Source organism: Erythrolamprus reginae, chromosome Z (assembly GCF_031021105.1).
Source record: "Erythrolamprus reginae isolate rEryReg1 chromosome Z, rEryReg1.hap1, whole genome shotgun sequence".
NCBI classification, from domain to species: Eukaryota; Metazoa; Chordata; class Lepidosauria; order Squamata; family Dipsadidae; genus Erythrolamprus; species Erythrolamprus reginae.
The window spans coordinates 68,082,084-68,104,404 of record NC_091963.1 but is presented as its reverse complement, the minus strand read 5'-3'; positions in this window follow the sequence as shown (position 1 = coordinate 68,104,404).

Below are 22,321 nucleotides of genomic sequence, written 5' to 3'. Positions count from 1 at the left end.
GGTGAAGGCCGCCTTTGAGCATTGGCGGCATTACCTGGAGGGGGCCCGTCATCAAATCGAGGTACGGACGGATCACCGGAACCTTGAGTATTTGCAAACGGCCCGGAAATTAAACCAGAGACAGATCCGCTGGTCTTTCTTTTTCGCGCGGTTCAATTTCCGCATCAGGTACACTCCCAGTGCCCAGAACCCCCGAGCGGATGCCTTGTCGTGCAAGCCAGAATACACGCACCCGAAGGAGCTGGCCCCTCTGCAGACAGTGTTACCCCTGCAGCTTTGGCTGCCACTCAGGACCCAGTAGACTTGCGTCACCGTTTACGGGAGGCGCAGCGTGAGGATGGGTTTGTAGCGCAGAGAGTGCGGGAGTTAACACCCAATTCCCCATGGACGTTTCAAGACGGTCTGCTTCGGTACCGGGGGCAGCTGTATGTTCCCGCCGGCCCAGTGAGAGGGTTGATTATGACCCAGTGTCATGACTGTCCAGTGGCAGGGCATTTTGGTCTGTTTAAAACATTGGAGCTAGTCTCTCGGACATTCTGGTGGCCACGCCTCCAAGATGATGTGCGTTCCTATGTGGCCACCTGTGTCCAGTGTCGTACGGCCAAGGGGGTGACTGGAGCCCCACCGGGATTACTGCAACCTTTGCCCACGCCTGAGAGACCCTGGGGTGCCGTGTCCATTGACTTTGTCACTCATTTGCCTTCCTCTGCTCGTTTCACGGTAGTCATGGTGGTGATGGACATGCTCACCAAGATGGTGCATTTTGTCCCTTGCACTAGGGTGCCCACTGCCCAACTCACGGCTCAAATGTTTATTAGTCACGTGTTTCGGTTACATGGGCTTCCGGATCGAGTGGTCTCTGATAGGGGCACACAATTCACAGCCCGGTTTTGGCGGGAATTGATGTCGGCCCTGAATGTGTCCGTGTGCCTCGCCTCGACGCAGCACCCCCAGACCGATGGCGGTACAGAAAAAGTGATCGGGATATTGGAACAATACCTGCGGTGTGTAGTGGCGGATCGCCAGACGGATTGGTCCCGGTTTATCCCTGTAGCGGAGTTCGCTTTCAACAATTCCCGTCACTCATCGACCCGGCTCACGCCCTTTTTCGCAAATTATGGATTTCACCCTCGCTTCTTTCCCTTGACCCTCCTAGATTCCCCGGTGCCTGCTGCTGAGGACTTTCTCTCAGAGCTGCAGGCGGTTCACGAGATGGTGAAGAGATACCTGAACAAAGCCAAGGAGGACTACAAGAGGGTGGCTGATCGCTCCAGACGGGATGTGCCCCCCTTGGTGGTGGGGGATCAGGTGTGGTTGTCCACGAAATATGTAGCCTCTGAATTACCCCGGCACAAACTAGATCCCCGGTTCCTGGGTCCTTTTCCCGTTGAGCGGGTGATTAATCCGGTGGCTTACCGGCTCACCCTGCCGGACAACTTGCGGGTTCACCCTGTGTTTCACCGTTCGCTGCTAGTCCCTGTCCCTCCCGATTGTCCGCTCCGTCCCAATGTTCCCGTGTTTCCTGCCCCGTGTGTTCGTGATCACCTCCCTGAAGCTATGGTACATGACGTTGTGGATTCCCGTTGGGTGGATGGGTGTTTCCAGTACAAGGTGCAATGGGTAGAGGGGGATCCGGATGATTGCTCCTGGGTGGAAGCGGCGTTGTTGGACGCTCCCGATCTTCTTCGGGCTTTTCACGCCCAGTTCCCTCAGAAACCGCGTCCTCTCCGCTGGCAGGTGGGGAGGGGCCTTCCGCGGGGGGATGGTGTTGTGGTTCAGCCTGGGACCCCTCCGGGAATGGCTGATTTGCTGTCGGCTTCCAGCTCAGAGGGAGAGGCTGAGGACCAGGAGGTGCAGACTGACGAGGAAGCGGAATCCCAGGCTGAAGAAGAAGGACAGCCAGAGTTCCACCAGGGGGAGCTCTCCCCAGCAAGCAGCCTGGATTCCCTGGGGGAAGATGCTCATGACATCATAGATATGCGACAAAGGAGAGCTAATCAGAGACGAACTCAATTGGCTAGGTATTTCCAGCATTAGAGGTCACAGCTGGGTTTGGGTGTGGTGCTTGGGAAAGGATAAAAGGCGGCCCCACCCTTCCTGGCTTGTGGAGTTTTATCTTGGAGATTCGTGAGACCTGTCTGTGAACTTTGGTGGCTACAATCCTGGTTTGTGCCTTGGACTATTGAAACCTTGGGGGGGGGGTGCCAGCAAGAAGCTTGTGAAATTGACTGGACATCAGGACCCTGTTGTAACGTATTGTAACCTGTCTGCTGTGAAGACAGGTTTTCCTTTGTGCTTATTTTTTCCTGCTATAAAATACTTTTGGGATTTTACCAGAGTGTCTGGCTGTTTTTTCAGTGGGTGTGGAGGTCTGGGAAAACCCAGACAGAACAGAATAAAACTCCACCAACCACCAGACACCTGGTGCTCATTTTGGAGGGGTGGTTTGGTTGTTTTGTTCCTTGCTCTTTGCTGCTGGTTCCTGGTTGGACTTCTTTTGTTTGTCGGCTTCCTGTTTTTGCCTGTCACCATGGATGTTTCTGCAGCTGACATGCAGGCTGTCTTTGCAGAGTTGCGAGGGGACATTGCTCACTTGACCCAGACAGTCTTGTTATTACAACGTCAAGTGGAGGTTTTGTCCCAGGCGGCCCCACCCCAGGTTTTCCTTTGTGCTTATTTTTTCCTGCTATAAAATACTTTTGGGATTTTACCAGAGTGTCTGGCTGTTTTTTCAGTGGGTGTGGAGGTCTGGGAAAACCCAGACAGAACAGATGTAAATGTGAAAAATAAACTGCAATCACTCTTGTAGTAATAACAAATGCAAAGTAGAGCCAAGGAAATATATATATATAAACTAGCAAATTTAGAACCCCTCGCAATGGATGGTGGTGGTGATGGGGGTTTCTCTGTCGGTCAGGTGATGGGCACATGCACTGTGCACTGTTTCTATGTTTGTTTTTATGTAATCCAATTTTATAAATTCAATAAAAATATATTTTTTTAAAAAACACAAATAGAAGGTATTTTGTAATGTATTGAAATAGTTTCTGTTGAGAGGGAAAAATTATACTTGGGGAAAAAAGGGGGGATTAATGTATAAGTTCTCTCCTTTTTTCTTTCTTTGCTTCTGTCTGTGCTCTTGTAGTCAGGCCTTCCCTTCCATAATCATCTCTAATTAATTTGGTTTCAATTTCTTTATCTAAAAGATTGTCTTCTGAGCTGAGTTCATCTATGCTGCCTTCATCTTTACTGTCATCTTTTTTGGGGTTCTTTTCATTGACAGCCTTGATCACCTGGTCGTAAAAATCTTTGGCATCATCTAGGGAGCTAATTTTATATATTTTATCAACCAAGGTTACCCGCATGCCTTTGGGGATTAACCACCTAAAGGGGATTCTGTTTCTATTAAGTTTATTAGCTAAGGTTGATAAGCTAAGTTTATTAGCTAAGATTTCATTTTTCTCTTTACACGTCGTGGGATTTGATGGAGTACTATTATTTCTTTACCTTTGTAGGTTACCGTATTCTCTTTCAACAAATTATAAACCTCGTCCCTTATTGTTTGCTTGATAAATCTGAATGTGAACTTCGCTAGCCAATCGATGTGTTCTTGCGAAACTCGTAGAGATTCTGTATATTTCATCTATTTGCTGAGTCATTTCTTGAGGGGTTTTTTTTATGATGGTTGCTAGTATTTCTGCCACTACTTGAGGTAAATCTTTATCGTCCGATTAAGTCAAATTCTGGAATCTTAAGAACGCTGATTTTTTAAGTTCTAAATTTATTATTTCTTCTTCTAAGTTCTTATTAATGTACTCAGATCTGCACTCATGTTTCCATCCTTTCGTTTGATTCTTCAATTTTCTTATTTTTTTGTCATTTTGAGCAAAAATCCCATGAACAGTCTCCATTTGTTCATCAAGGTGCCCTACATGATCTTCTATTCTTTTGATATCCTCTTTCATTGCGCCCATGTTTCCAGTCATTGCCTCATAATTATAGAAACACAGAAGATTGATGACAGAAAAAGACCTCATAGTCTTAAAAATCCTTATACTATTTCCTATCTTTTATCTTAGGATGGATATATGTTTATCCCAGGCATGTTTAAATTCAGTTACTGTGGATTTATCAACCATGTCTGCTGGAAGTTTGTTCCAAGAATCTACTACTCTTTCACTGAAGTAATATTTTCTCACATTGCTTCTAATCTTTCTCCCAACTAACTTCAGATTGTGCCCCCTTGTTCTTGTGTTCACTTTCCTATTAAAAACACTTCCCTCCTGAACCTTATTTAACTCTTTAACATATGAACATGTTTGGATCATGTCCCCCCTTTCCATTCAGACTATACAGATTAAGTTCATTAAGTCCTTCCTGATAAGTTTTATGCTTAAGCATTTCCATCATTTTTGTAGCCCATCTTTGAATCTGTTCAATTTTATCAATATCTTTTTGTAGGTGAGGTCTCTAGAACTGCACACAGCATTCCAAATGTGGTCTCACCAGCACTCTATATAGCAGGATCACAATCTCCCTCTTCCTGCTTGTTATACCTCTAGCTATGCAGCCAAGCATCCTACTTGCTTTCCCTATCGCCTGACTGCACTGTTCACCCATTTTAACATTGTCAGAAATTACTACCCCTAAATCCTCTTCTTCTGAAGTTTTTGCTAACACAGAATTGCCAATACAATACTCAGATAGAGGATTCCTTTTCCCCAAGTGTATTATTTTACATCTAGAAACATTAAACTACAGTTTTCATTGTTTTGACCACTTATCTAGTAAAGCTAAATCATTTGCCATTTTACAGAGCCTCCAGGAATATCAACCCTATTGCTCACTTTAGAGTCATCGGCAAATAGGCACACCTTCATAGGTTGAATTCAGTCAGTCATAAGAATCAGAAGGGTAGAAATAGAAATGGAAGGTGAACCAGGAAATAGGGAAAATAATAGTGCAGGGGACCTGCGATCTTGTCGCTTGTCACTGACTCAATCCACTCGAGTTACAAAACAACTTTCTCTCACCATTAACACGTTCAAAAGTACCTTTCACCCTTTGTTGTTTTTGTCCAATGTTAATTCCTCTCTGCTACTGTGACTGCAAAATCCAGTGCAGCAAACAATACAGTCTTTCACTTATTCCACCTATTCTGCCTAATACCACTCATTCTCTGCCACCATTTGCCAGTAACACAATCGCAGTTGCCGCCTTTTAATTGATCTGGCATTATTACTTGCAAAAATCCAGTACAACAAAAGAGGTAACGTCCATTTACAATCCACAGGTATCGATCAAACCCAAAAACTCTTGATCCTTTTGCTCCAAAAGTACTCTAGTCATTTGTCGCAGCTTTCTTGATAGAGTCAGAGCGTCACGTCTCCGGATCAGCCAAAAGGCTGATTTCTTTGAACACCGGAGGATTTCCCTGCTGTCCGATGGGCCCGCCAACCACCCTAGGGTGTGCTGGAGATTCCACTATCTGGTCACCAGCTCTACGGGTTGGTGATCGCCCAAAAGACAGTCAAAAGCACCCGAAAAGTCGGAGCAGCCCCAGAGGAACCAAAAGCTGCCCAGCAGTAGGGTGATGCCAAAACCCTGTTTTATTGCTCTCTCTAATTCGGTTGCCATTATTTTCTCATTGAATATGTTTCTACCTATTTCAGTTATTGATGTGGGTTCTGTTTATCCTAAATATCTTTGACTATCATCCATTTTGGCAGCCTCCTTTTTATAGTTTCCTGTAATACTTAATTGTTTTATCTTTTTTTTCTTCTTCTGTTACTTCATGGCATCGGGCCAGAATATCTCCAGGACTGCCTTCTGCCACACGAATCCCAGCGACCGGTTAGGTCCCACAGAGTTGGCCTTCTCCGGGTCCCGTCGATTAAACAATGTCGTCTGCTGGGACCCAGGGGAAGAGCCTTCTCTGTGGTGGCTCTGACCCTCTGGAACCAGCTCCCCCCAGAGATTAGGATTGCCCCCACCCTCCTTGCCTTTCGGAAACTTGTTAAAACCCACCTCTGCCATCAGGCATGTGGGAATTGAAACATCTCCCCCTTGCCCATGTAGTTTTTGTGTATGATTCGATTGTGTGCTTGTTTTTTATATATTGGGGTTCTTTTGGATTTTTTAACTTAAAACTGTAATTTAGATTGCGAAATATTAAATTTGTTACTATATTTTGTTTACTATTGTTGTGAGCCGCCCCGAGTCTACGGAGAGGGGCGGCATATAAATCCAATAAATCTAATCTAAATCTAATCTAATCTACTTTTATTTGCCCCATATCGTCTTCCAGTTGATTTATGAATTTTCCCTCTTTTTCTTCATTTGTATGCCAGCCACCTACCTGGTTTATTAGCATACTCAAATAATTTTGTTTTGGTCTTTTGATTTTTTGTACCAATTTTTCTTGCATTGTTAAATTAATTTTGTATTTCAATAGTTCAATTTCTTCCCTAATTTTATTTGTCTTTATTTCTATAAATTGACTCTTTTCTAAAGCTCTTATTTTACTCTGTAATTCATTAATTTGTTTATTATTATTTCTGCTTCTCCTTATTGTATATGCAGTGGTTAAGCCCCTTATATACACTTTCATTGTATCCCAAAGGTTTTGAATAGTGGTTTCTTTATTCCAGTTTTCTTTCATGGAATAGCTGAGTTCTTTTTCCTTATTTTAGTATATTCCTTTTCTTTTAATATTGTCTGGTTAATGAACCATCTTTTATTTCTCGTGTTGGATCCTTTTATCGTAAAAGCTAAGGGGCTATAGTCTGCCCATACATTGGGTTATATTTCAATTTCTTCTATGTTGGTTAATATTTTTATACCCACCAATGCCATATCTAATCTTGCCCATGGGTTTTATGGGACTGAATAATGTGTGTACTCTTTTTCCTCTAAGTGATTTTCTCTCCATGCATCTTTTAATTGTAACTCCTTTTTTAAATAAAAAAAGTCAATGGCAGAACCTTTCTTTCATTTTTTTATTTGCTGTTCTATAAGCTAATTTTATATTAGAAACAGCATTTAGATCTTCCACTATATATTCTTTTTCCCCCTAATTTAATTATATGTTCACGTAAATACTTATACCTTTTGTTCATTATTCCAGGGATATACATTTATAAGGAGTATTTTTTCTTGATTTGTTTGTATTTCTACTTCAATGTCCTTCATTCATCATCCTGATATATTTGTTGTAGCTTGCAGCCAGCTTTTAACATACATTACAACTCCTCTTTTATTTTTTCTGGATAATTTTTTTTCCTCCATACAAACTTTGTCAATACACTTCAAAATACTTCTATTCATGTTACAATAAAAACAGTATCGTGTGAGTACAAGAAGTATAATCACCCCCCAAAATTACTGGTTCCAAATTAGTTACTTTCGGTACACATCAAACCTCCAAACCCTGGGCTCTAATTTTGTCATCTAGCTTTCTGTTTTCTGCTACTTGAATTCAACATTGATTTCCTTTTAATCTTATTCAATTAATATAATTGTCCTCTTACAAATCCATATAGGCTGTCATGCCTACTCCTCCTTCTTATACATTCTTCTTAAAAGAAACTAAAATCCTTATACAACCTTTTCCTAACTTGTAGGGGGGGAAATTTTCTGCTTTTTTAATTAAAAAAATAATAATAAAACAACACCAAAATCTATTACTTTTAAAACTAAAAAAATCAGCAAAACAACAATTAATAAATCCATGCTTTTAAATCTTCATTTCTTAAATATTTATCAAAGTATTATAATAGTCTAATAATACTATGAAAATCTATCTGAACATCAATGCATCAATTAATATATTTCCATATTTACTTTTCTATAATTTAAATCAATATTTCCAAGCTCGATTAATTTTCAGGCATTTAGCATTTACTATTATTAACTTTCATCAATCTTCTGCATTTCAAATTATATTCTAAATTCATAATTCAAAGTCATAAAGTCATACAGTACGTATCATAAACCTCTTATTTATCATATGTATATTCCATTAATGTTATCTATGTAATTCTATAAAGTTCTATAATTCTAATCCAATTTCATGAATTAGTGCATCCTAATATTAAACAACACCGAAATATATCTATTATCGTCATTCCATAGTCCATATTTAATAATCAATCATTCCTTCTCAAATTGCCATCCTTCTTGCCAAACCCCAAAAACTTTCTTCTTTATCTTTTTATAATCCATTGATTTCTTCTTTTCCCTTTTCCTCCTTGAATATGGAATCTTTCCAAATTTTTAAATTACCATTCTAATTCCTTTCTTACTCTGCCCACTCTAAAGTATCAGATCACACCTATTTTCAATTTTAATAGTGTTTATCTTATAATCATAATCAAAAATGTGATCATCAACCCCCCTCTTCAATCAAACCAATTTCTAATTCATTTATCTTTTTGCATTGCTTCCCATCTTCTTCCACCTCATGAAGTATTAATTCATCTAAATTATCAATTTTATGTCTTTGTCTGTCCCTTTTGAAGGTGCCCATTTTATGGCAATATTTTATCTCCATTATTTTCTTTATGTTGATCAAACTGTTCAGTATTCCTGTCTTCTTCACCGCTTTCTCTGTATTCCTGAATCGTGTCATATTCTTCTTGTATTGAAATTCCTTGGAGTTTTTAAGAGTCTTGGTAAAAAAAAAATTGTTTCTATTTTCTTCTCTCCACTCTTTAATGTCTCTGAATATATCCTTACATAGATCTCTTATTTCTTCCATCTCATCCAAATTTAAAATGCAAAAGACTTTGTCCAGCTGACCAATTTATCTTTATGCAGCCCAAAAGCCAAGATGCCTCAAAAGAATCAATCTTTCTTTTTTCTTTTATCCATCACCCCCTTTCAGGTTCAACTAAAGTTCAAGTCAAAAATATTTTCTTTCAATTCTCAGTTCTTCTTTATCTTTTATTATAAAAACAATCTGCTCAGTTTCATTGAATCAAGGTCATATTCAGTGAATAGTATATCCAACCAAATGCCGCCTCAACTTCACCAGCAGATGGCCACACTAAACAGTCTCACTGTTGCTTTTCCATTCTTTTGTATTCTTTTAAAGCTTTTAAATTTCTATAAAATCTCCAATAAACAGTCAAATCTTCTCCAAATTTTTAAAAACTCAGCAAATTATATAGTTCTTGGGTTTTGTGTCAATTTAATGCTAATTAAAGAATTCCAATAGTAATATAGCTGCTTTTAATCTTCCGGTTTAGCTTAATTCTAAAGAAAAAAATGTCAACTCTTTAACAAGGTTTTCCTCCAGCATAATAGCTCATCCTTTCTTCCAAGCTCTTCTTCTCCTCTACCTCCAGCACAAAAAACTTGAGTTATTTCTCCTTCCAGATGACTCCCAACACTTTAACTCTCCCTTTCTAGCACGTATTTGCTGCGTCTATGGCAACTGAGACTGCTTCGCTCAGCTGCCAGTCAAGGTCAGTTGCCAGCCCTCCATAGGGTATGCCAACCCCCAAAACAGAAAGTCACAAGCACTGTTCCCTCTAAGGTGCTGTTTCTCCCCACCCGAAAGCTGCAACTGGTGGTGCCTGATCCGTCCCTCCCAAGCTGTCGGGTGGGGAGAAACCCCTGTGGGCTCAGAGCCCTGCCCGACTTCTCCAGCTCTCTGCTCCGGGGACCACACCCACCCCTGCTGATCCTCTGGCCGCTCTTTTCCCTTGGTGGGGGTGCCAAAGCCCCATGTGGCCCTGGAAAGAAGAGGGGCAGGGAGCTCACCACCACCATCCCCGTCCATCCCCCCTCCAGGAGGAAGCTGTTGCACTCCGACCAGCCATGCATTTTCAAGCCAGGACTATTACAATAGCTTTTCACTCCAAGCAACCCAGGCTTGAAAATAAGCTCCAAAACTGCTCCAAGCGTTGGTCCCTCATAGAAACAAATGAGAGAGAGAAGTGAGGAAAGAGGGAGAGGTACAGAGAAATGAGAGAGACCTGGAGGGAGAGAATGAGAGAGGGGGAAAAGAGAGAGAGAGAAGTGGAGAGAAAGAAAGAAAAGGGAAAGAGAGGGAGGGAAAGAAAGAAGTGGAGAGGAAGAAAGGAGGGAGAGAGAGAGGGAGGGTCGGAAGAAGAAATGGAGGGAACAAGGAAGGAAGGAAAGGAAGGAAGGAAGGAAGGGAAGGAAAGGAAAGGAAAGGAAGGAGAAATGGAAGGAGGAAGGAAGGAAGCAAGCAAGGAAGGAAGGAGGAAGAATGAAATGAATGAAGGGACAATGAAAGGAAGGACTTCGTTAGAAAAATAAAGGGGTTATTGGATCAAAGTTTGGACACTTGATAATGTAGTTATGATGGTGGCAATGTCCCAGGGTTATGTGAACATCTTTTAGGATCTTCTGACAAGTAACTGCAGGGATTCACTTAATGACTGTGGCAAGAAAGATGGTAAAGTGAGGCAGAATTCACTTAATAACAATTTTACTCAGAAACGTTGGCCTCCATTGAGGTAATAAGTCCAGGATTATCTGTCTGACCAGCGCACTCTTTTAGAAGCAGATCAGGAGTCCATTTTGAAGCTCCACAGAAAACATCTAGGGGGGAAGGCAGGTTGTCCTCAACTTAAAACGGTTCATTTACTGACTGTTCAAAGTCGCAATGGCCCTGAAAAAGTGACTTATGCCCCCTTTTCACACTTACGACTTTCACAGCTGCACCATGATTGTGTGATAAAAACGTGGCCACCGTTTCATATTTATGACCGTTGCTGTGTCCTGAGGTCACGTGACCCCCTTTTGCGACCATCTCACAAGTAAAGACAATAGGGAGGGGGGAGAAACCAGAATCGCTTAATGACCAGGTTTTTAACTGATCCACACCCAGGCTTGAAAATGTGCCGCTCAGACAGTATACTTTTCCACCCATACTGAAAAAAAATTAGAAGGAACATTGATGACAAGACCTCTTCTTCACCTCCCTTCTGTGGAGGTTCCGGGCCAATCCGACAAGAATTGGCACCCCCAGACAGTGGGGATTTGGCATCCCCTGCAGGAGAGTGTGGTCACTGCGGCAGTGACCACACCCCTCTCCCATGACTCTTCTTTTCTTTGAATTGTCTAGTGATGTAAATAGTTTTCCTAATTTAGGTCTTTCTAGCAACTTTATATGGTCTTTTCATACGTGTGCCTCTTGTATACAAATTATATCTGCATTTTCTTGTTGAAGTTTGTTGAATATTTGTTTTCCTTTGATTGGTGAATTAGGTCCATTAATGTTGATTGAAAGAATTTTGACTGGATTTTCCCATTCTAGTTATTTAGTTCCTAGCCTCTTTGTTCTTCCACTTCTAGTTTCAATTTGTGTTATATTATGTTCTTCTTCTCTTTCTGTTCTTCCGTTTTCCTCTGTGTTCTGTTCCTCTTAGCTTTGTGTTTCAAGCTCGATGCTGCTTTCACCTTCTCTTTCTAGATGTTGGTTGATAAATTCATCAGCTTTCTCTCTAATTTATTTATTTATTTATTGCATTTGTATGCTGCCCCTCTCCAAGGACTCGGGGCGGCTCACAACATATATAAAAACATAGCAGTACATCTAATCCAATTAATATAATTTTTTAAAAAACCTAAAAATCCTAAAATAATTCAAAACATTCATTAACATTCACTCTACAACACACTAAAAAACTCTTGTTGGTCAGGGGGAAAGACCTAATGACCCCAGGCCTGGTGACAAAGATGAGTCTTTAAACTTTTTCAGAAGGCAAGGAGGATGGGGGCAGTGCGAATATCCAGGGGGAGCTGATTCCAGAGGGCTGGGCCCCCCACAAAGAAGGCTCTTCCCATAGGTCCCACCAGCTGACATTGTCTGGCTGATGGGACTCTGAGGAGACCAACTCTGTGGGACCTGACCGGACACTGGGATTTGTACGGCAGAAGGCAGTCTTGGAGGTAATCTGGTCCTATGCTATGTAGGGCTTTATAGGTCATAACCAACACTTTGAATTGTATCCAGAAACCAATTGGCAGCCAATGCAGTCCGCGGAGTGATGGTGAGATATGGGCGTGCCTTGGAAGGCCCATAACTGCTCGCACAGCTGCATTTTGGACATTTGAAGTTTCCAAACACTCTTCAAAGGTAGCTGCATGTAGAGAGCATTGCAGTAGCTGAATCTCGAGGTGATAAGGGTATGAGTGACAGTGAGCAAAGACTTCCTGTCCAAATAGGGCCGCAACTAGTGCACCAGGCGGAGCTGGGCAAATGCCGCCCTTGCCACAGCTGAAAGATGGTGTCCTAAAGTCAAGGATCGAGGAGGACACCCAAGTTGCAGACCCTCTCTGAGGGGGTCAGTAATTCCCCCCCGGGTAATGGACAGATAGATGGACGAGTCCTTGGGAGGCAATACCCACAGCCACACCGGCTTGTCTGGATGAAGCTTGAGTCTGTCAGCACCGATCCAGACTCTGAAAGCCTCCAGACACCAGCACATTACTTCCACTGCTTCACTGAGTAGACACGGGGTGGAAATGTACAGCTGAGTATCATCAGCGTACTGGTGGTAACTCACCCTGTGCTCTTGGATGATCTCACCCAGTGGTTACATGTAGATATTAAACAGCAGGGGGTAGAGGACTGACCTCTGAGGAACCCCACAAGGTAGGGACCAAGGAGTCGACCTCTGCCCCCCTGCTAACATCGACTGTGACCGACCAGAGAGGTAGAAGGAGAACCATCATAAAACGGTGCCTCCCACTCCCACCCCTCCAGTTGGCGCAGAAGGATACCATGATCGATGGTATTGAAAACCGCTGAGAGGTCATGAAGCACCAGGACAGAGGATAAACCCCTCATCCATCAGCGCGACCAAAGCAGCCTCTGTGCTGTAGCCGAATCTGAATCCTGACTGTCAAGGGCCTAGATAATCAGCTTCTTCCAAGGACCGCTGGAACTGGAGCAACACCACCTTCTCAACAACCTTCCCCATAAAGGAAAGGTTGGAGACAGGAAAATAGTTATTAAATATGGCTTGGTCCAGGGAAGGCTTCTTCAGGAGGGGGTGTATAGAAGCACCAGCTGCCAACTGACTGTGGGTTCCTCATGAGTAATCCAAATGAGAGAAAAAACTTCGGACAGGCAACTTCTCAGGATGAGACAACTTTTTTTCTCGGGATAAGACAACCCAGATTAAATCCAGGAAGCCCCTTTTATTGAAAGCAAACAAAGAAAGTCAGGCTTCTGTGATGCTACATTTCACATGGGTCAATTATACCAATTCGAACTCATAACGTATTAAGTGTACAAAATGCAACCAATTAAAGTCACACAAATTATGCTACAATTTCAGAGTGCTGATTCATGAGAAAAAGAATGCAAGAGCGAGAGAGGGGCCCCATCACCCCACCTCATGATATATAATGTTGCATACTTTTCTAGGCTAGCAGCAGAGAAAACAAGATAAGAGTGCTGGGAAAGAGAGGGGTTGCTAGGGAAACTGGGTCATCATACGTGTCATGCTCAAGGTCTATGCTTTTTGCACGCACATCTCAACACTAGTTCCCACGTATCCCCACATCTCCCGTTTTTATTTTTTAAAGAGCAGACTCTTCCTCTTTGTTTGGCAGAGAGAAAGGTTGTTTCTTTGGTATGGCTTCCTGCTGGTGCAAGTGTGCCTCTAAGTCCAGAAGGGGTTTAACTTCCCTAGTGAGAATGACCTTCCTATTAGAGGGCAGAAAACTTTTAAAGATTTGTAGTAATGATGGAATGCATTGAATACAGCAGCAAAGTGTTACAAGAACTATCACCATAACAATCACAGTAGTTAGGATAATACATAGCCAGGATCCATCCAGAAGCCAGGACCATAGGGCATCCCACGAGGCAGGTAACACGTCCTCTTGTATGTGAGATGCAAGATCCTTTAAGTTGTCCAATTGCTTTCTCACCAAAAGCGAGTTATCTGAGATATTAAAGCAACACATGTTTTTTACACACTCACAGCCTAGATGATGTAACAGGAACAAAAAGTCTATAGCAGCTCTATTCTCCAAAATTTTGTCGGAGCTCTATTTGTTCTTGTGTTAAGGCAGCAATGGCTATTGATGTAGCGTTAACGGATTTTGCTAAAGAACAGGCAATGCGATGCACTGTTCGTTGGTTGCCTGCAGCCAAACCAGGTACCACCACTAGGGATACCGAAATTGGAACATACTCAGCTTTGCTCAAAAGCTTTATCTCATCATTGCATGAAGCATCAAGGGGTTTAGAGGACCTTTTTGTGCAGCAACGATGTCCTCCTTTTTGGGCAAGACTGCTATAAGTTGACTCAAACAGTACTGAGTGTTAGAAAGATTTGCAGGAATATAATTAAAGGTCCATTGGCCACATGTGAAAAACCAACCAGTAGGCAGTATGATGTGCGCCATGTTGGAAAATATGGTTTCATAGTGAAAGCAGTTCCATAAGGCATGGCCAGTTTCTAAACAGTGTGCTTTAGATGGAGAGGAGTCACAACCTGTGACACGTGCACAGGAAACATGTGCGCTACTGGCAAAATTTGGTGTGTAAAGAGATACAGCAAATGAGGGAAGGATCCTAGTGATAGAACCCCAGAGGGGGAAGAGCGATTTTATACTGAAATGAGAGAGAACTAGGGGTGGGGATCACCCCTGCCTTCCCCTCCCGCCCACTGCCCGCTTGAAGCTGCTGGCCAGGATCCTGAAGTGCTGGAGGGTGTGTGTCTGGCTCCATCAAGCGGGCGATGGCAGGAAGCCGCTGAAAATCCCCGCCCTTAGTTCTCTCTTGTTTCAGTATAAGATCGCTCTTCCCCCTCTTTCCCTTCCTCTCCCATTGGTGTCCTTCCTCCCCGGGATCCTCCGCCAACTTTGCACCCCGGACCTTTGTGGGGTGTGTGAATGCACAGGGCAGGGAGATACAACCACCCCCCTTCAGTCTTCCTGGGTCGGCTTCTCAAATGAGGTCGCGTCAGCATCTCAGAAGGCTTTCGTTTAAAGGGCCCGTTGGCTTTTTCTCTCGAAGACCAGGGTTTGTGCTTCACAGAGAGAGACAGACAGAGAGAGAAAGAAAGAGAGTGAGAAAGAGACAGAGAGACAGAGAGAATCTCATGGCGATGGAGGAAAGCACGCAGCGGGTGAGAAAAAAGAGGGGGCGAAGTCCATTGCCTACCAGCCTTCCTTCCCTGCGTGGTCTCTCTCTCACTCTCTCTATCTCTCTCTCTCTGTGAAGCACAAACCCTGGTCTTCACATGCACACTCGCTCACACACACACACACTCTCTCTCTCTCTGTGAAGCACAAACGCTGGTCTTCACAATCACACACGCTCACATCCAAAAACTGAGCCAGGCTGCAAAACTCTTTGGAGACTAAAAGGCAAACTCCTTCCAGGTGCCGCTGCTGCTGCCCGGCTTGGTTTTTGGGTGTGAGCAAGTGTGTTTGTTGTGTGTGTGTGTTTTCACTTCGGGAGAGCCAGGACGACACGGAGGATTAAGGCAGCCAAGCAGGGGGAACCAAAAATAGTCTTTCCCTGCCAAGGAATAAAAGCGGAGTCCTGGTGTGTTTGTATAAGATCGCTCTTCCCTTCCTCTTCCATTGGCATCCTTCCTCCCCGGGATCCACCTCCAACTTTGCACCCCGGACCTTTGCGGGGTATGTGAGTGCACAGGGCAGGGAGATACAACCACCCCCTTCAGTCTTCCTAAGGCAGCTTCTCAAAGAGCCTTCTCCGCCTCCCCCTCCCACCCACCGCCTGCTTGAAGCTGCCGTCCGGGATCTTAAATAGCCGGCTGGCAGAACCAGCCTCCCGAGTCCTCTTGCCCTGTGGGAGGTGAAGCGCTGGGGGGGGGAGTGAGGCTCTGGGTCTGGAGTCGCCCCTCCTTCCCCACCCAAGCTGAATCGGTGGCTTGAGCCTCAAAGCCCTCCCCACCTCCACCTCCCGCCCACCGCGGGGTTTGGCATGAACGCCAAACCTGAACACAGACTTCTGGAAAAGTTCGTGTTCGGTTCGGTATGCCGAACACCACACAATCCATGTGAACCCGAACTATAAGTTCGGTTCGCCCAACACTATTTGTAACGTATTGTTGCTGGCTTGATCAGAAGAGAAAGCCATGGTTCCTTTGTTCTGAAAGTCTCTTCAACCCTCTCACCCCTTCCCCCAGTGCTTCCTGTAGAGGAGGAGCTGTGATTGGTTCAGCCTGCTGCCAATCACACAGCTCTCTCAATGCCTCCTTTCTGTGTAGAGGAGGAACTGTGATTGGTTCAGCCTGCTGCCAATCAGGCAGCTGTGGGTTGCTGCCGGCTGGACTGTAGCAAGAGCAGAAGCAGCCGTGCAAAGAAAAAACCTCATGTTGCCAGAGCCATGAAGTTTCCTTCCTCCCTGCCTTTTACATCCAACTTTGCAGCTTTGGAAAATGCTGCATGGGAGTTTATAGGTCAGTGAAGGTCAGTGACTAGAGTATAAGGTTGAATTTTTCAGCACATTTTTGTGCTGAAAATCTCAGCTTAACTCAAATATATATGGCAATTAATTCTTACAATTTACCAGGGAAAAAGGAAATATAATTAATGAAGAGAAACTAATGTATACTAAATAATATTAATATATATATAGTATCTATATGCTTCTATTTAGTTACAGAAGGAAAAAATGGTTAGTTATTTCACACACATTAAATATTTCATTTCAGTAATCAATTTAAGTCTTTTACTCTTATTATCTTTTAATTATTAAATTATTCCAGATTCTCTCTCAGCACTAACCAAAATCACTTTTTCTTCTTAAGTTGTACTTAAAACTTCACAATCTACTTATTTCTTATTTATAATAACACCTTCTTTCCCACTTTTTTGTAAGCAAATTCTTTCTTTATCTCTCAAAAATATACCCAATTCAATGTTCCAGTACAGAAGGTTTTATCCTATAAGTTTTTCCACTTGCAATTAGATCACATCACTCACTTTCTCTAAATCTTCCCTTTGTATGTGCTCAAGTCGCTCCAAAAAAACAACATCTAATCTTTCAATCCATTCACTCCGGAAAGCCAGTGATCAGTCTTAAGTTCAAATCACTCCAAAGAGTCAATGTCTGATTATTTCTCAGTTCTCTAGTCTTTACAGCCTCAGATGTGTCCTAATTTACACTGTTGCTTCATTTTTGGTTCCACTGAATGTTCATTAGTCACTATTTGCTCTTTTTGCCTCCCTCTTTAACTCACTCTGATCTGATCTGTTTTTGGGTTACCTCGTCAAACCAATCTGTTTTTTGGCCTTTTGACCTCCAATCTCCAATCTCTATCGCTCCTACGATCACTTGTGTCATCTCTCAGACTGCACGGTCTTGAAAGCTCTAATTCTCCTTCTTTTGTATCCAATGTCCTCCTTCGTTCATTTTCTCCAAGCTCTCACTCTCCTTCTATAGAATCTTTACTCTCTGGGTTTGACTCGCCATTTTCCAATGCCAGCCACCTCACATGAATCTCTTTCTCTGTTCAGCTCTCTGTTTCATTTCAAAATGTCATCACTCAAATCTGCGCTGTTACGCTCTCTCTCTCATCTGCACTCTCCACTCTTCCCAGCAGCTTTCCAGCTGACCATTCTGACAAAAAGCTATTCCGAATTCTGATTTATTCCAATCTTACTCTTCTATTAAGAGGAGAATTCTGGCATATAATAACATATAAAAGTTCAGGTTCTGGCAGCAGTTGAGGGAGGCAATGGAGGAGCGAGCGCTGCTCAGAATGACAGTTTTTTTACAACAAACTGAGAGCTACCAGGCCATTAATTTCAACTGTACTGGGGGTTCTTTATTAATGATTGGTCTCGATGAATGTGGATGACTGTATTGAGATAGATGGTTTTTTTTTTAGTAGTTTATTAGTTTTGTAATATTTTTAATTAGATTTCTACACATATATTGTATTATATTTATTATGCTGTACACTTCCCTGAATCGCTTGAGAAGGGTGGCATAGAATCAATCAATCAATCAATCAATCAATAAAATCCCCAAGAAGAAACTCAAGACTTTTTAATGCCTTATTTGATTTCTTTTAAAATTCTTTTAATTTTGGATTATAATTCCTTATCTCTTATTCTCTTTGTACATTCAGTGCTGCCCATTTCTCTCTTTGAGCATCCCTTAAATTCCAATGTTATCAGTCCTTCCAAAATGTCTTTCAGAGGTTCCTTCACTACACACTAAATGTTCAGGTTTTATTGGTAGCATAAAGTTCATCAAGCAATTTACCCTTAACTCTTTTCGCTTCCTCTCTTTGAAGTTAGCATGCCATGTCTGCAAACCCCTTTCTCCTGTTGATCTTTTCTGATCTTAGTTTCAGGATCTTCCATCTACTGCAGTGGGAAAAGGCACAATTTCTTATCTGTAGTAGATTATCCCCTTTATTCCCACAATTTCCTCCAAGTGATCATTTGCCAATTTTGGCAATCCAAGACTCAGAAAATCGGGCAAAGACCACAGCTAGCTTTCTTTGTTCTGCTCTGACATAGTGCCACCCTAGAAGTCTTGCCTTCAATAATTCAACCCAGTCATAGAGCTAGAGTGACCCATCCTGGATTCCTCAATCGGTCAGAGCATGGAGAATACTTGAAGATTTGAAAAAAAAAAGAGACAGAGTAACAGAAGAGAGAATAACAGAGAATAACAAAGACTGGAGGAGAGAGGAGTAGGGGAGAGGAGGAAGTGAAGTAAAGAAAGATGGAAGGAAGGGAGAGGAAAGTAAAAAAGGTAAAGGGAGAAGAGGAGAGGGAGAAAGGTTGTGGGAAGTAAAATATAGTAAAGTAAAAAAAAATTGCTCTAATAAAACAGAGAATATGTATGGGAGTATTGTATTAAGAGTGAGAACATGAAATGGTATATTTGCGAATGTAAATATGGGAAATAAAATTAAAACCTTTGTAAAAAAAAAGAAGTCTCAGCACTTCACATGCTCTTGATTCTATCTGCCTGTTATGGTGCCTAGAACTGCATTGGCTTTTTTGGCAGCTGCAGACTAATATTTAAATGATTATCCATAAGGACTTCAAGATCCCTCCCACAATTACTACTATTGAGCCAGGTACCACTAATACCTTTGATGGCAAATCTATGCATGTGTACCACAGATTGTATGTGGAGCCATGTTGGAGAACCCCTGAGGAATTGTCCTATATCAGCTCCAGTGTGCATGTGTGTACTATCCAGTTGATCTTTGGCCGTGGGGAAGGCTGTTTTGCTCTCTGAAGTTTAACAGAAGCTTTCCTGAAGCCCCAGAGTACAAAAAACCGCCCAATGGGAAAACTGGACGTTCAGAAAAATGGACTTCCAGTTTGCCTGTTGTGTTGTTTTTGCACTCCGGAGTTTCAGGACATTTCCCTGAAAGCTCCGGGGTGCAAGAAACAGCGCAATAGTCTGTCTTTCCAAACTTCTGGTTTGCCCATTTGGCTGTTATTTCACCATCCTAGGCTTCAGTAAGGTCTTTGCAAATGCACGGGATGGGAGGAATTATGTGCATACATAGGGACAGCATGGGGGGGAGGGAATGGGTATGAGCACATAGGCATGTGCGCACATGCATTTGTGCTACCAGAAGCTACATCCCTTTTGGCATGCAAACCAAAAAAGGTTCTCCATCACTGACCTATACTGTAAAATCTGCCAAATAAAGACACCGGCAGGCCAGAGAACTCTCAACAGGTTTATTGTAAGAAGTTAATGATAAAGTGCAACTGGAAAAGCTACAACAACAACAAGACGGCCACACCTGGCAGCTATTTATACCTCCTGCTGCCAGGCTGATCCAACCAATCCAGGCTCTGTATTTTCCTGCCCAAGGGTAAGGGGTGGGCTACATTTCTCAACTGCCCTCTGGACACCCCTCCCCACCTGGCTTGAGCACACAAAGTCCCCTAAATATGAGGGACGCTTGTGTGGTCTTGTAGAACGACGAGGTTCAGTCCCTGGTGGTGAGGGTGGTGTTTGGAGGGGTGTCTCTGCTCTCTTAGAAGATGGCTGGGGGTTGACTTCCACATTTGTTTCCATAGAGGGATCGCCCTCTCCTGGTGTTAGTGGTTCCTGGTGTGGAGTTTGCGGTACTGATCTTGGGATTTGGTTGTCCAGTGATGGAATGTCCTCTGGGAGGCTGAACGGTGTGGTTCTGAGTGACAGGAAAAGTGGTGTGTGTGACGCCAGCATGGTGGGGTCTAATGGCCAGCAGCACAGCTGGTCTACATGCCGGTGCCAGGTCCATCTGTCATTCAATTGGATCCTATAAGAACAAGACCCGGTTATTTCAGAGACCCAATCTGGCTCCTAACGTGGGTCTCTCCCCCCCAATAATTTTGGGCATATACTGGATCTCCCTGGACAAAACTCCCTGTGGGGTTGGATATCCCTTTGTCTAGGTTAGGGGTGTTTGTGGGATGGATACAGTGCAACCTAGTGCATAGGCGTCGGCCGATGAGGGCCTCCATGGGGCTCTTGATTGTAGCAGGGCAGGGAGTTGAATGTTGAGCTAGCAGGTAGGGATTTAACTTGCTTTTCCAGTCTAGCTCCTAAAGGCGGCCTAGAGCTTCTTTTGCTGACCTCACAGCCCTTTCCGCCTGGCCATTGCTGCTGGGGTGACAAGGGGCAATTAATATTTGTCTAACGCTTAATGCAGCTAAGAATACTTGAAATTGAGAGGATGTAAATTGGGACCCAACGTGTCGGGCAGACCTTGGGTGGAAAAGTGTCTAGATAAGATATTAATCATGCTCTCTCATGTAGTGGATCTGAGAATGTCTAGTTCAACCCAACCCAAGTAGGCATCTACCAAGATCATGAATTGGTGGCCATGGAAGGGGCCAGCTAGGTCAATATGGATTCTGGACGATGGTCCTCTGGGCATTTCCCATTGTCTTGGGGATGTTTCTGATGGCAGGGGCCTGGAATTCTGGCACTCTGGACAAAGATTTACCCAGCTCTGGGTGGCTTGATCTAAACCTGGCCACCAGACATAGCTCCAGGCCAAGGCCTTCATCCACACAATGCCCAGGTGGCACTTGTGGAGAAGGCACAAGACTGCGTTCTGGAGGGAAGGAGGAACTACTACTCTTGATCCCCACACCCTCTATGAATGAAGAGCTCACTGTCAGGCTTTGAATGGGGTGAAGGTGTTGGGAAAAAACCCCATGGGCTATGTCGGAGGCAGACAATGTGTTACTGAGTTCCTCCACAAGGAGGACCTGGGATGTAAGTGAAGGGTCTATTACAGGTACAGGCAGGGGAGAGTGGCTAAGGGCTTCTGCATGTGACATGTTCTTCCCGGGGGCGGTATTGCAACTGGTATGAATAGGCAGCCAGAAATTCTGTCCACCTAGTCATTCTAGGGGAGATGAACTGTGGGGACTCTTTGGTGCCTGCTAGTATATCCAGTAAGGGTTTGTGTTCTGTTTGTAATACAAAAGGTCTGCCATAGAGATAATCATAAAACCTTTTGACCAACACAACAAGGGCCAGTGCCTCCTTGTCCGTCTGACTGTAATTTCTCTCAGTCTTGGACAAGGTCTTTGAGAAGTACACTACGGAGGCCTGAGAACCATTTGTTAGTTGGTGGCTGAGTACGGCACCTATGCCATAAGGAGAGGCATCTGCAGCAAGCACCAATGGCCATTGATCATTGTATTGAATGAGGACTGTGTTAGAAGACAGCAAGTCCTTGACAGCTGCGAACGAGGCCTGTTCCACCTCCCCCCAAACCCAGGGTCTGTCATTGTCCAGTAAGCGGTGTAAGGGCTCTGCTAGTGTTGTCTTATGTGACAGGAAGGTGTCATAGAAGTTGAATAAACCTAAAAAGGCCTGTAACTCGGATTTGTTAGCAGGGGCAGGTGCCTTTTTGATGGCTGACACTTTAGCCTGTGTTGGGTGGATGCCAACCGCATCAATGGTGTATCCCAGGAAATCAATGCGAGGAACCCCTATCCGGCACTTGCTCTATTTTAATCGAAGGCCTGCCTGCCGAAATCATGAAAGAACCCCCCTGACTCGTGTGAGTAGTTGTTGTTCAGAGACAGTAGATATGAAGATGTCGTCGTCAAAGTAGGGGATTACACCAGGCAAACCGTAGAGCAGGCGCTTGATATTTTGGAAGAGGCCAGGGGCCACACTCACGCCAAACTGGAGACAGTGGCAGCGGAATGCCCACCGGTGGGTAACAAGAGTTTGAGCTTCCATGGCGGCATCGGCCGCTGGAAGTTGCTGGTATGCCTGCGCCATGTCCAGTTTGACAAAAATTGACCCCTTGCCGAGGGAATGTAACAAGTGCTGCACAACAGGTACTAGATAGGAGTTTGA